General features: G+C 44.1%; 1 protein-coding gene across 2 annotated transcripts in view; it reads left to right on the forward strand.

Moving 5' to 3' along the window:
• LOC117230936 overlaps positions 1-15,430 on the forward strand; it is a 162,001-nt gene that overhangs the window by 103,637 nt on the left and 42,934 nt on the right. The window lies entirely within an intron of this gene.

Here is a 15,430-nt window from a genome sequence, read left to right on the forward strand (position 1 = left end):
AACGAGTACGCGCAAAGACGGAAAGTTTCGTTATCTGAAATGAGATCCCGGAACAACTCGATGGCGAAAGTGAATTAAAAATTCGCCAAACGTTCGCTATCCACTGCGTGAAGCGATTTCTCGCGATTGCATCCTCTTTCGATTACAACAGAATCCGTTGGAAAATCGAACATTCGCTGATTGCGTGTGTAAACTACCCTGCCCACTCTCTAAATACGACTGCCAATGTGCGTTATTAAGATTAAGTTTTTATATATATCTCTGTCATTCTTTTGCACGTGGAGAGAACAATTTATGAAGATGTATATGTATCTTACCAGAAAGTTAATCGATACGTATTTTTATATGATTTTATGCTGTTCGAACACAAAGAACACGGCCAGGTTGAAACGTCCTCGAATTCGAGGACAGGCAGTTTTCCATTTTCAATAACAGTCGTCTAGCGTGTCACGAGGACGCACGGGAGCACGTTGAAGAAACTTAACACCTTAGCGTGCAACGGGAGATGCACGATAAATAATGCATAAGGTGTCGTTCGGTTCGTAGCCGCGAGATGCAACGTGTGTTTAGTCGGAGCTCGTAACGCATCGACAAGGTAAAAACGATATTCGACGTGGCGGGACGACAGAATGCGCTTAATTCGCTCTTTGTATCGTTGTTGGACGAGACGAGATGCAATCAGGAAGCTGACAACGCCCTTGCATAAGTACGATCACGTAGAGTCGAGGATTGCAGAGTCACGAGCTCCGCCTCGTTGTTCGCGCGATCGCTGTAATTCGATTTTACGAAGGCAATATCGCATTCGATGGAATAATACTGCGTCGAACGCGAGAACTTTGTCGTAAAAGGAAAATCGTTCGACCGAATGATTTCAGGAATTGCAGCGAGGCAGCGATCTTAAAATTCAATCTTGAACTTTACGCGGAATAATGAAGCTCGTTGTATGTTATGAGACGCCATTGATCTTTAACATAGCAACGGAAGAATGACGAAATGTCGGGTACTTTAGATCCAGCAATATCAAATATCAAAAGTGACAAGCGATTCGAACAATCGTGTTTCTTTGCTTCGAAAAACGCAAAACGCGATTGAAACGCGTGTTTAGTGGAAAACGCGAAAATCAGAGACACCGACAATTAACGTGTGAAAGCACCGAACCGATAGGACCATCGAAATCAATAGCCAGTTTGTCGGTCAGGCAGCAAAGTGTCGATTAATTGCAGGCCTTTATCAACGATCAGCGAGAATTAGTAACGTAGCTACGCAAACTTTCTAACCGTTGTTCAGTCACAGCGTCGTGGTTTCGTCGACTCCGATGAAATTTGAAAGCAAATATCGAACGTTGGAAGAACTCGAACGAAAATCTCGCGTCCGTAGTTCGCTGGGATTTTCGGACAATTGGAAGGCATCAGGCGAAATGGAATTTTGGAAAAAAGTTGAAACTCTGACGGCGCACGAGGCAGCGCAAACGCAAACACGAAGCTGATCGAAGCGAAAAAACGGTGCTCGGGGACATCGATACGCGGAGCTGAAAGACCGCGAACCAGCGTCTACGATTTCGATATACGAGACGCGGACACTGGCTATCGATCCGCGGACTCATATTTTTCCGCAGTGCTCCGCAATAATATTGCCATTTATGTACAGACCGCAGAGCCGATATCTGGTTCCTTTTACGTAACGTTCCCGTGCTTCACTTTAATTTCAACGTAACTGGAAGTCTCAATTTGACCGAGTCTTTGGTTTAGAAACTCCTTATCTCCATATTACCTTCCAATTATTTGCCATAAGTTGGAAATCCCAGCGACGTATCCGAAATCTTCCGTATAAACTGTTCTTAAACAGATTGAGTTAAGGCACTCTGATCGCAATATTATAGCGACGAGATTACCAGTTAGAGATCGAGTTTGTCTTCGTCGTGTGTGAACCTGTTTAGAAAGTTCTGCCGCTTCTTCGTTACTGTCTTCAGTGACACGGTCATCCTCCAAATCTATCCTTGTCTTTCCTTCCTTTCTGAACATTTCATCTTCATTTCGTTCTATTTTTTAACTTAACGTCATGGTGAGAAGACGCTGTAAAGGTTTGTGGTACTCGAGTGATCGACTCTGTGATTTGTGGATTTCGTGGGACCGCTACACACCCATTTTGTATTCCGCGAATCGGTCACCTACATTCATTTCCTCGAACTATGCCTCTGATAATTATATTAATCGTACGTGTAAGCACACCAACCCACTGACACCAGTTGTACTTTTTCTCTGTCATCGCGTATCATTAATTTCATATTTTTATTATACGTTGATATATGTCGGTTCACGCTGATTATACTTAAACCAAAAACTGTTACCTGTATGAATAAATAAATCAATAAATAAGTAAATAAAGAGAAGCGCGATACTTTGTGGCTTCGAAGCAATTAATGGTTTCATCAAACATCATCGTCTCGGATTCGTTATAAAATTTGTCGACCCGGTGTTTTTCCAAAGACTTCACGATCAATCGATCCACCAAAGAAGGAAGTTCAGTTAGCTCCCGTTTCGTTTAATCTTTGGCTCACAACTCTTACGAGTGTTTGTCGTGGGTCGTCTGATTTCCCTTTGTTCCCTCGCGTTTGCAGTGCCACAGAGCCATTCGATAAACGCAGTGCGGCCGATTACCGTACTCGTGCAGGTTCGTTCGGTGTAATCTCGTCTTTTCAGTCCCTTTCGAGAGGATTTGTTAGCCTTTCGAGCTTTCACCATCGACCAATCACAGTTGCCACGACCCCGCTGAAAAAGGAATCTACTTAAAGCGATCGTTAATAATCGAAGAGTCTCTCCGCATGACGTCCCTGTTCTTCCGCAAACACTTACTATGTACATAATCGGTTTTATCCACGGATGAAGAGGGAATTTCTACCGAAAGAATTACGAGGAACGAAATGATAAACGTTGATCCTGACGATAGGAGGCTGCGTCCAAGTGTTCCGTCAGTCCATCAAAAGTTTCAAACTGTTGTAAACTCAAAACGTGAAAGATATAAAACCGACTCGATTGACGTGATCTCGTTCATTCGGAGATAGGAGGAGAGAAACGAGAGAAGGTTCCTAGTCGTCGAAAGAGTCGATCGAACGACGTTTCTGGAAACGTTGCTAGAGAAAACTACTGCCGAAGGTGAGCCAAAGAACTGCGAACCTCTCGCGGCTGTACGAACGTCGTCACCCAGACTGCTCACGTACGTATGCATACTACGTGGCGTAGAGTTCTAGCCATCAGTTGGCAGCCTCTTGACATTTCAAGCCGAGCAAACGTGGTAACGAGGTAAACGACCGACGTCAAACACTCGGTGTGCCGGTCCTTTCGTGGCTTTTAAAAAGCCTTCGAGCTTTGATAAGTAACGCGCTGCGAGGAAACGCTGCTCCGTTTTCCTGAAGCTCCGTGATCTTCCGAGCGTTCGGAACCTTCGACCGCTTTAATAGATAGTTACACGATGGTTGAACGTTGCTGCAGCCACTCTTGGTAATTGGCAAAATCACGAACACCGTTCGAGTGCCATCGGTCGAGCTGCTACGATCCTTGCAATTACGAAGCGCGTATCGGGTGGCGTTAAAGCGCTGCTTATATCGAAGCAACGTTGGAATTTATGGAAATCGAAGGAATTAATGTGGAATATAACCAGGCAGCCGAATAGAAGGTGAAATTGGAGATATACGGAAACCTTGAATACGTCGCGATCCTTCCAGCGATACGTTCCAAGTAATTATTCGCAAAAATGTGGACCATTGGTGATGGCACCGTCCCAGTGCAATTTTCACCGGCACAGTGACTAATTAATCGAAAAATTTTCTACGTCGAGGAATTGCCGAGCTGAATGCATGGAAATATAACGAGATCATTACCATAGAGATATCCTCGATTCATACGCGCCTTGCGTTACGAAAGGAAATCGACGCGGAAAACGAGATGGATACGTGAACGGGGCCGTTCGATGCCGGCCGAACCGATGACGACCCAGATGCCGCTTTTCACGTGCTCGACATTTTTCCCGTTGCGTCCAAGCAAGCTCCGAGTGAAATCCGGCTTCGTTTATCGCGTCTCAGTCAAAAAATATATACAAATTTATAAATATTCCGCTACGAAAATGTTCGCGAGTTTTCCAGATATTAATACAACGCTGGCTGCGTAAATTGGCGGAAATTTTCAAAGATGTAAAGCTTCGTAATCCTTGGCGTTGCGCTGCAAATGGAAAAATCGATACGGCTTGCATTATGCAAGTAACGCATTAGCTGCGCGTATCTCGTTTAAAACAGACAAAATTATTAAAAGGTTTTGATGAAAAACTGACTCGTCTCGGGAGGATAAGGATACGCAGAAAGTTACTTCCAGCTTCGTCAGACTTTTTTCCCCTCTATGTATCTGGGCCGGTCGGAAAGAAAACGGTGAGAAGCATAGGGAGAGAAAGGTGCACACTCCCAGTATTTACCGTCGCAACTTCCTTTCCTTCGGGGATTAAGCTTCTCGGAGAAGTCGTAACTCCAGGAATCTTCGAGGAAATTCAGAGAGCTCCGCTTCGCTCGTGGAAGCATCGCATAAACCGTGCTGCTCGTAACTGATGTACGCTTGGTCCAGCTTGGACAATTACAACAGCTGTCAGACTTTCTCTAACAGCATACAATTTTTTCGTCTCTTCTGTCCCGTTCTTCGTAGCTGCACGAACAATGTACGAAGAACAGTTCTTGTAAAGTACTTCGATAATTTTTAGTCAGCGATTAGAGATATTGTACAGCAACATTTTTATCAGAGAAGAGATACATGTCTGTGAGTGGAAGAGAAAAGATAAAGAATATCCAGGTAAAAATAATTTCGAGCGAAAAGAAATTTTGTTGATATCCTGAAAGGTGCAAGATGTGTATAAAAATTAAGAAAGATGAGATCATGTTGCCAATAGCTAAGTGAGCTTTGCTTACGATTCGCACAGATCTCGATTCGCACAAATGCGAACTCGATATTTCCCTTTTCCCGCCGTAGTTGTTCTTTGTAACAAAATTTCCCACATGCAATTGCAACTGAAAATCATTGAAACTCATCGAGAACCAACTTTCCGACAACATCGTGATCTTTACATCTCTGGGAAGTTATCATAGTCGCTCGTACATCGACACGCTTGACTTTCTGAAAGTTTCCCGGTTTTCCAGCATGTCTTCCGGCCAAAAGTTTCGAATCTCACGGAAGATACTTCTTCAAAGCTCGAACTCCGCGCGTGTTTAATTCGCTTTCTCATTGCTACTGTGACATTTCCACCTATATAACGTACAACAGAGTACACAATATGGTGCATCTACCGAGTTGAAGCCAAACAGGTTACGCAGGCAAACTAGATCCATTTTCATGCGGCGCGAGCTTTTGCGAAGTGCTTCTTAATAAGCAAAGAGGGAGAAGATGCCATAGAACTTTCGAGAAATCAAGGTTACGTGCGTCAAGTTACACTCCGGTGCATAAAGCGAACGCAGAGTGCGTTTTCCACGTATGTGAAAATGTGCTTGCAGGCTCGCGAGCTAGAGCTTGCTCGTCCATTAGGTTAGCTTCTCCTTGGGTAAGATTCACGCGAGATGTCTGGCGGAAAATACGAAGCTCCTTTCCTCTGGTGTAATGTACAGCTTTGCCTCCGTTGTAGTCGAAGGATGTGGCGGCTGTGTGTACGGCGGAGAAAATTCCGTGACCTGGTTGCAAAGGGTTATTACATGGGTGCGCGCGAGAAAGAGCTTTCGTAAAAAGTAAATATCGAACGCAGGTAAGTACTTGCTCGAAGAAAGATGAGCTTTTATACGCATAGTAAAGGAGCCGGCAAGTTCACTATAATGAAATGTGGAAATGTAACGCGTTTCAAATGGAAAACCTCTTCGTTGTACCGTGTGCTGTAGCTTCCTTTCTTAAAGTGGAATCGACGGGTGTAAAGTTCCTCACGTTTCGTCGAAAGGAAGGGAAAAACGGTGTAGAGAATAAAAAGACTGAAAAATCTCTATGTACAGCATCAAAATGTGAGATGGAAAAGCGCGTTGTCTCGGAACTGTAACCGTTGGTCTTTCGATCACGTCCCACGGACAATTACGGTGCCGGACGAGGCTTCGAAGCGCGAGGACGAACGCCTACGCGTGTCTCGGATGCATCGAATCACGTCACAACGAGGCGGATTACCGCAAGATTGTTCATGAATATTTAGAGAGCGGCAAGGTGTGGAGAAAGGGCCGGCGATGCTCTGTACCGAACATCGAATTCACGAGCCCCGAAATATCGGCGGAACGCGACAGGCTTCACGATGACGAGGGACGAGAGGCGACCGATTTACGCCCACTATTTAATGGCCTCCGAATTTCGGGCGCCTCGCACAGGCCGGTTGCAAATTTACGATAATAACGACGATCAAATCGCGGAGCGATCGGTGTGTTTGTCATACGACCGCTTTACGGGCCATTATTCCAGGGGGATGCAAACAGAAGGAGGGGAAGATCGCATCGACAACGAGCGATTCCACCGATTCTCTGCTAATATTTTTATTATTCAAAATCACGACTCCCTTGTAAATTGCGACCAATCAATGGTAATCGGTCGACCGTACGTGTTCGCTCTTTATTGCCGGCACGACCTGTTTTCGCGATTATTGCATTGCGATTCGGAAGCGCGAATCGGCACAGGGATCTCTCTCTCTCTCTCTCTCTCTCTTTCTCTCAGCGCGTATTAATTTCGTATATCGCGATGAAAGTTGTAAAGTGATACGAGCACGCTCGGCAAAATTTACATTCAACTCCGGCGTGATTTAATCGAAAGGAAACAAACCGAGAATTCCTTTATACCTCGAGAAAGCGTACGAACCGTGGCTCCAAGTATCGACCTCCGGTTCCTTCGACTTTTTTCGACGAATAACGACCGAACTGGTTGCCCGCGATCTTATCGGCCTTTGCTCCACGATGTTCGCGTAATTGCGATCGTTTGTTCGCGTCCAATTCTCGATTAATATCCCGCACGTTTCCCGCGTAATCTCTGTTCCTTCGCTGGCGGCGCGAAAAGCGGATCTTCATTAAAGACCGAGGCTGCGCCAGAAGAAAGAATCGCGCCAGTAAATCTTGGAACAATTCATGGGAGAAAGAAAGCCCGAGCAAGGAAAGGACGATACTTTATTATCTCTACTACTTGATCGCGAGAAATCGAAGAGAACGCCGCCGTCTCTCAACCCTTTCTCCGATATAATTAAAATCGTCTTATTGTCGTACTCGTTAACGCTAATTTCGAAGACTCCATCTCCGAGGACGGAGGAGTTGCCGCTTAATCGAATGGTCCTGTAATAATTTCAACTGCGATCTTTCTTTAATTACTCCTTTTTCCTGCCATCCTCGCCATCTCTCCGTCCGCTTTGCACTTGCTCCTCGAGAAACGAAGGAAGAAGCAATCTCTGTCGTTGTTTCTTTGATTCCAAGATATCCAGTTCCTCTTGCATTTTCTATTAACAACGACGTGTACCAAGGCACTACGATGAATCTCCATCACGGAGGATATTTAATTCGAAAAGATGTGGGACAATTTTATCAGTGGAACAGCGATGTATCTTGTGCTGAAAAATTATTTCAACGACTTTGTCCCAATTTCCGATAAAGGAATAGATTCCCGCGGCGTTTAAAACGATATTTACGACCGCGTGCTCAGCTGCTACGAAATTATGTGAGCCAAGCGAATGGCTCGTGAATCGAGGAGTGCACAGAGATTCGGTTACAGGTAAACGACGCTTGCAGTTACGTTCGTGTGTAACGCGGTTGTTACGCTCGCGATAAAGCCTACGGAAGAGTCGCTATTTTTCCCTTCATTTGCCTACTTATACTATTAAGGATATCAGCAATTTTTCAGAGACTTTCACACCTTAACCGTGATATTTGTCGAAACTCGGAGACAATTTGGATTCCCTGTGATGGAGATACTCTATCGCTTAGGCAGTTTCAACGAAGTATTTGTTGGATGTAGTTTGTAGATTCGGAACACTTGCCTAGGCTCTCTCACGTGGTAATTTACTAATTAATAATATTAATGAATTAACAAGTTACAGGTTACAATGTATCTCTTTATGATTTGACGATTTTACATCGAATACGATAATAAAATGACTCATAGTTCTTAAATTTCTACTAAATTTAAATGAATAAATTCGTTTCTAAAATATTTACTACACGTACGAGTAATTTGTGATTCGTTTCCTGGCGAAATTTCTGATAAAATTTCTAATAATATCAGCTTAATCTCTTTCCTATGGTGGAATTTATTCGACGAATGGAAACAAATTAGAGGCAATCGATTCTCGTTTCGCAGTCAATAACGCGTTAGTGCGAAGTTAGCGTTGATCGCGAAGCGGAGGGTCGTGTTTTTCGTGCTTGCACGACCACTTCGAGTATAGGGAACGTGGGTGGGCCTGTATCGCGGCTCATTTGTTTCCGCGACGTTGAAAAATGCCGTTTCTTTCGGATGGCTCGCTGCTTGGCCAGCTCAATGTCTCGACAGTGCATAAATACCAGTGTTTCTAAATCACATACACGTATCCGCCAGTTGCTTGCCAACGTGCACGAATACACGTATCACCTGTGCATACGTGCAGTTTGACGAATGGAGAAAGAACGCGAGCAGAGATGCGTCAGAACGAAAGCTCGCGCTCGAAAAACAATTCGCGAGACCCGACGACAAAGACATCCCAGGCCCATCGATCGACTGTCGAACAAGGAATTTTACTACGACAGACTGTTAGTAGAAAGAATGGCATTCGTTTTGGAAACACATACAGTAGCTCGTGAAAATATCCGAGAATTTCCAGAAACCTTTTATGAATATATTACGTGTGCTATGCGAAACATTTTCAAATTACATTTTGCACTGTAACGAGACCCGGTTGTCATGGACGTATTGGTGAAGTTTGAAACAGATATTACAATTTGTATACAAGTTACATGATATTCAGTGCAAGTGTATACTTCGTAGGGATCGCAAAAGCGTTTAAACTCAAAAGTCAATTATTATACACCGTGTGAACCATCTTTAGCACTTGCACATCTGTTTCAAATTTCATCGATATAGTGATAACTCATTAGAGTCGGATAAAGTCAGACTCAATACGGAAAATGACTTGTTACAGCGCGAAGGAAATTTCAAAATGTTTTATACGACACACACAGTGTACATCATTTCTATGATAAATGTCCAAATACTTTTTTAAACCGCTGTAGTGTGAATACTTATTTGCAACATTTTTTATGATGTAACATTTGAAAATACGACAGAAGTTGGATGCGAGAAACTATTAAAAGGAATATATCAGCTCCGTAATTGACAATCACTGAGAAACTGATCTCGAGTGTGCAGTTAAAGCTAACGACGTTTGGTTAAACAGTCGGCAACGTGCAGTTACAGAAAATGAGCACGTAGCACGTCTGGCGCAAGGGTTACGTGCAGCAAATGTTGTCGCGGCGTGTTGCCCTCGTAAAAACACAACTTACTTCATAAGTAACTTTATAAAGCTCAAACAGAACTTTCAGACTGGTATATTCCCGATGTAGCCGTATCCACGCGAATTTTGCGTAACGTGTCCATAACCAAGGGCTGCTCGACGCTCAGCTGTATAAATCGAGTCTGATACGACCCGGCGTAAATCGAGATTCGTTCTGAAAAATACTTTAAATCCCGGAAGTGGGTTACGCGATCCGCCTGCCCCTTCGTGCCGAAAAAATCGATGCTAACGTCGTAGATAATAAATAGTCCGCGTATCGAGCTACTTTTTTCTATCGGTCTGTAAATCTGTGAATTCGCGGCCTGGTATTCAGAAACCATTGAAAAAGGAATTTTATGAAGCACGTCAGATTCTCGCACCTTCTTATCGCAATATTTATATACTATGCTTCTTGCGAGTTGCCTTTGGAAAGTAGGTTACTCGAAACTCGATTTTCTCAATCGTAATTTCATATACGTAACATTTTACGCTCGTCTCCGAATACAATGGAATCTCGTACAACGCCAGAGAATAGAATAACTCGGTAAAAACACTCAAACAGTCGTAGAAAATTTTTGTCTATAACTTACGTTCTATTTTATATCATCGTATACACGCGTCGTGAAATTTCATTAGCAGCGCGACGATACTCGAGCATCGCGACTACGGCGGTGATGTTTGAAACCGGCTCGTATTAAATATTTAAAGGGTCGGTTATCTGTTCTCTTGATAAGTCTGAATATTCTATTATGGTACCGTACACAAATTCCGCCCGAAACAGTTTTATGGATATTCATGCAATTTTTTCGTCGCGTTACACAAATGTCCGACGCTGGGAAACGTGTTATGCAAAATTCTACCGTAGCCAATCGCCTGACAATATTGCTAGAGCAGATGACCTATTAAAATCAGGGAAGCTAAAACCGCGCGATTCAACGCGCGAAATTCGGAGATGAAATTGGTCCCCCATCGCGCAGAAACGGCACCGACGTCAATTCACCCCTTTTCTCCCCCGTTGTACCCCGGCGATATAACGCATCGTCGTTTTCCGTCCGATTTATTGGCTAATCCGATATTTATTGGACGGCGAGGCCAATTTCCAATTTACGCAGTGGTTAACTGGCACGGCTAGCATCGGCACGTTAACTGCACGCGGCCAACTGCACCCACCAACAGGCTTAGCGTTATATCCGGTTTAATTGGATCAGGATTAAATTAACTTCCGCCGGTGATGGAACTTTAACACGTAGGAGGAGAGAGATTCCTCGGGATCGGGTCGTCGTGTTCCCTTGACGCGCTCGTCCATCGATTTCAACCCCCTTGGACTCCCCTTGCCCGCCACTACCCTTTTGTTACCATCCTCGACGATTTTAATAGGTGATTCATGCTATAGTACACCGCCATAATTTTCCTCGCAGCATTGTGTCTGCTTCGCAAAACCACATTGTTCTCCTCCTTGCAACGAGAATCATCTTTTGTTCTACACGTAAAATGTATTCCCGGAAAATGGTTAATTACTTAACTATACCGGAACGATGCGGTATATCGTTGATTCGATGAACGTAATTCTCGGCAAAGTGGAGTGGTATAGATAAACAAGGGCGGTTTGGTTTAGTAGATAAATGGCACGGCGAATAGACGCACAGAGCTTTAATTTTCGGTCGAATAAACGGGCAATTTTACCACCGTAGGTAATAACCGTTTTCATACTGTCATTAGCAAAGAAGGGTTTATGAAGTGGATATTTGAAGCAACGTTTATAGCTTAATACGCGTCGTAATCCCCTGAAGAGGACTCGTCTGTCGTGGTAGGCAATTTTTAGCCAGGATTACGTACTGCCGGATTGAATATTAAATTGTTCGGGATGATTAATCGTGGGTATTTCGTCGCATCGATCGCATTCAAAGTGCTGTTAATTACCCGGCTGCGATCTTTATTTCATCCGCGTGGAATCGCGTGGCGATTTCGAATCATTCAACAGGATTGCCAACTGAAATTACAATTACAGTTGTAATTCAATTTTCCGAGCGTCGACAACGAACGAAATAGCTGGCACGAAGCACGCTATTATTTGACCGGAAGCCCTGCCAGCCGGAAATGAAAAATTAACAGCCGGCAGACGCCCGTTATTAATGACGATTACAAAATCATTCTTCAAAGTCGCCCCGCAGGTGAATCGATAAATTTTCCAAAAACTCGAGAATTTTATACAACGATTTTCACCTGTAATCGTATTCGAACGTTTAAGCGGAACAATTTTGTAAAATAAACGAAATTCACGACTTGGCGAACGTGACTTTAGAAAATTTCCATTTTGCGATGTAACCTCTTGACCAACGTTTGCCCTGGCTAACGCGAAATAACATCAGGAACTCTGTGTAACGTAACTATTTACTTTAGAGATGTCAAAGTTAATACAAGCTTGCTCAAGTTCGCCTAAATTTTATTGGAACACTCGGCTTCCTCGTAAATTAATTAATCCACGAAACACGGTGGGACATCGTAGTCTGACCAGGATTTAATCGTTCCCCGAAGCGATCGTGCTCGCAACCCCGCGAAGAAAGCTCTTAATACACCCTCGGGGCGAATGAACGAGCAAACCTTCGGCGAAGCCGATGCCTTCATTCAATTTACACCGATGGCTCCGTAAAATATCAGACAATTTTGAACCTTCCGAAATTGCTGCAATTTCTTTCAAAAACCGTAACGTTAAACATCGAGTCTCGCGTCGAAAGTATCGTTTGAACGTGAACTTATCGGTAGCACCGCGTAATCGTGACGATCGATACTTGTAAATTTGTATTATACAGAATATTACAAAACATGTGAGTTAAAAAGATATGCCACAAACAACATTTTCTCTGTAGAGTCAATCCCGCGTGTTTCGCGAACGTACATGAAACAGCAAGCTGGAAGATTCATCGAGCATCAGGACCGAGTTTCTCGATACTGGGAGATGGTTGAACGTTGCAGTGAAACGGTTTTCCCCGACGCGACTTTAATTGTAAATTGCTGCAAGTCCCTTGGCAAAGACAATCGAGGGCGCTCCATCAGATACACTCGGCGTTTCTCCTGCGGCATCGTTCGAGACCGAAGCGTCGTAATGACGTATTTGCCCCGCAGTTACCTGCGACGTATAGCACTCCGTATAAGGTATACCGTTAACAAGCACGAAGACGCGTGATTCCCATAATCCTCGAAGGGAAACCCTTTGTCCGCGCCCAACCAACGCGACGCGCGTCTTCGGCGAACGCACGGAAGCCCTTTGTCGTCTGCAGCAGAAATTACCTCGAATTAATGCCGCTGGCTTTCTCGAAGATCTTCACCCCGTCGCCCCTTACCATTCGCCTGTTCTGACTGCGTCATGGAGCTTCCAGCCGAGACAGTTTCCGAGCCATTGTTCTGGAACAGGCCGTGCGTTATCTGCCGATGACGTTCCGCGAGTCGGCCGATATTTACTGGCGAAGACGAGAATCCAGCGTGAAGAAGAGGAATTTTTGCGAGGGAATTCTCGATGACGTGCGATACGTGGGGCGTTTCAAAGATCGCAGCTGAGGGTCGGAAAGTTAATAGAATTTCCGTGACAAGAAAGGAGTCGCGGATCAAGCGTGGGATGTAAAGTAAATAAGGGGAGCGCAATTTTTCACGTTGTTGCCGCGTTCCAGAGGATTATTCACGGACCTGGAATAAACTGAGCTTTCGAGATAAGTCTGAAAGGAAAAGTCTGCGGGATATCGAGGTCATGAGGAAGCGGACCGCTTGGGACGAGTTGCGGCTCTGCGGCAGATGCGACAAAAAGTCGAGGAGAAGGCAATAGCCGACACACAGTCGGAACATCGTTCGATCTCGCTGTGTGGCTCGGTGAATCGGCAAAAGGGACAATCGACTTGCAAACCGATAATCAAAGAACCTAGTGGAAACATTTACGTAGTGGAACAAAAATACCTCGCTTGAAATTTTATCCTTCCAGAGACCCGTGTTTTTTTTGTATTAAAAAGCTCGAGAGAATAGAAAGAAATAGCAGACTGATTTTTACGGATTAAATTCGTCCAGCGTATTACCCAATCTGTTCGAAACTGCAGAGGAAAGATCCCACAAAGCTCCATTATTTAGTTTGATCGATCAACGTTGCGGCTCGACGGAAGTCGTTATAGAAAGCTACCACACTGAACGGGATTAATAACCAAGAATAATGCGATTAAAGGGTTTAATTATCGAGCCCGTGCTAGCGCAGTCTTTCCAAACGGCGTCGATCAACGTTGATCAGCCTCGATTCGAGGATAATCGAGCAAATCTAATCTGAATAGAATATTCGACTTTAATTGTTTTCACTATACTGCAATACTCGTTAAAATTGCACGCGGGAATAGACGTCAACGCTGCGACCGAGCTTCCGTTTTCGCGTGCATTTAATTAAAAGTCTTTACAGTTTTTTAATAGAAACGCCGTGAATGCAGTTCGTTATCTCCGTAATTGCATCCTGGTGCTTGGGCTTGACCCGAAAGTTGCGCCGGTGATTCGCGACCCTCTCAATGCGCATTTTTATCGGTACCTGCGAAACGGCCGCGTGCCATATCTTCGTTCAGGCTGGCGGAAAAGTAGTCCACGATCGAACCAGACCAGCGACGAAACAGTTAAACCGCGTCGACCCGGTCCTGTTCCATTCGAGCAGACGAACGTGTTTCATGCTGATTCGATAAGTCGTCCTTTTTTTATCGTTTCGTCGTTCGACTTCCCTTTGGGCAAACAAACGCATATGCGCTCCTATAGTTCTACGCGCATCTTCTAGAGTTGTTCGGCTGTTTGATCATTCACTTTCTACTCCTTGCCTGTTGTTTCATCCTGCTACTCGCTTTTCGTACGCGGATCCTCGGAGAAAATGATAACATCGCGTTTTACATCAACGAAGTTAGTTAAAGTTAGCAGATTGTTAAAAATTTGCGTTTCTTTTGCGAACGATAGAACAAAGACTGTGTCTCTGTTTGAAATAATAATAAGTAAATAGTATGGAACGCATCCAATAATTATTAATATTACGTAGAACGCGTAAATAAATAAATAAATAAATAAAGAGATAACTTTATTCTATGGTAAAACTCGGCGAGATCAAAAGTTGTTCTGAAATAGGGAGAGAAAGAGAGGGTGGTCTGTTGACGTGGGACAAAAAACAAATTGGATGATGGATCTGTCTTGTACTTTGTCCTTGTGGTTCGTTCTTCGAGGAGCGTTTACCAATCGATATCGGTAGAAGTAGGTCCGGGCAAGAAAAGAAAAAAAGACGAAAGAAGGCGCGACGAAAGAAAGGGGGAAATCGACGGGGTGGAATGCGCGTTACGGCGTGTCTTTGCGGTGCGAGAAGAAAATTGGTCTCCGGATAAAAGCCGCAACGGGAAAAAGCGAAACGGACGTCGGTCGTCGTTCTCGATTTTCCTCCGTTCTGATCAACTTATCTTCGGTCACGTAGCCGACGAGAAGCGTTACGATTGAAAGGCGGCCACTATCGCTAACCGTAAGCTCTTTTTTACTCTCACGTTGATCGCCGACGTGACCGCACGATTTCTCGACTTCTCTCGGGAACAAAACCGTTGCGGATAAAGAACGCGGCAACGTACTCGTATGCCGCAGGACACACCGACGATTATCGTTCGTTCCCACTCCACCTAATGAATTCGTTTCTCAATAAAACTATGTGGCACTTTTATCGAAACACTTATACATGACGCTCCTTTACATTTTCTTTGATTCACAAAGAACAGTTGAACAATTTCGTATAACTAAAAATATAATATATTCGGTAATTTATATTCAACGGCGCTTCGGCTCGATTTATCCAACCTTATTCGACAAAACGTCACATCCTGTGCGGTTGTTAGTTTGTTAACAATAATCGATGCTTGAAATCGTTAATCGTGGCGCTTTCACCAACGATGATTCA

Source organism: Bombus vosnesenskii, unplaced genomic scaffold (genome assembly GCF_011952255.1).
Source record: "Bombus vosnesenskii isolate JDL3184/JDL3185 unplaced genomic scaffold, Bvos_JDL3184-5_v1.1 scf7180000013270, whole genome shotgun sequence".
NCBI classification, from domain to species: Eukaryota; Metazoa; Arthropoda; class Insecta; order Hymenoptera; family Apidae; genus Bombus; species Bombus vosnesenskii.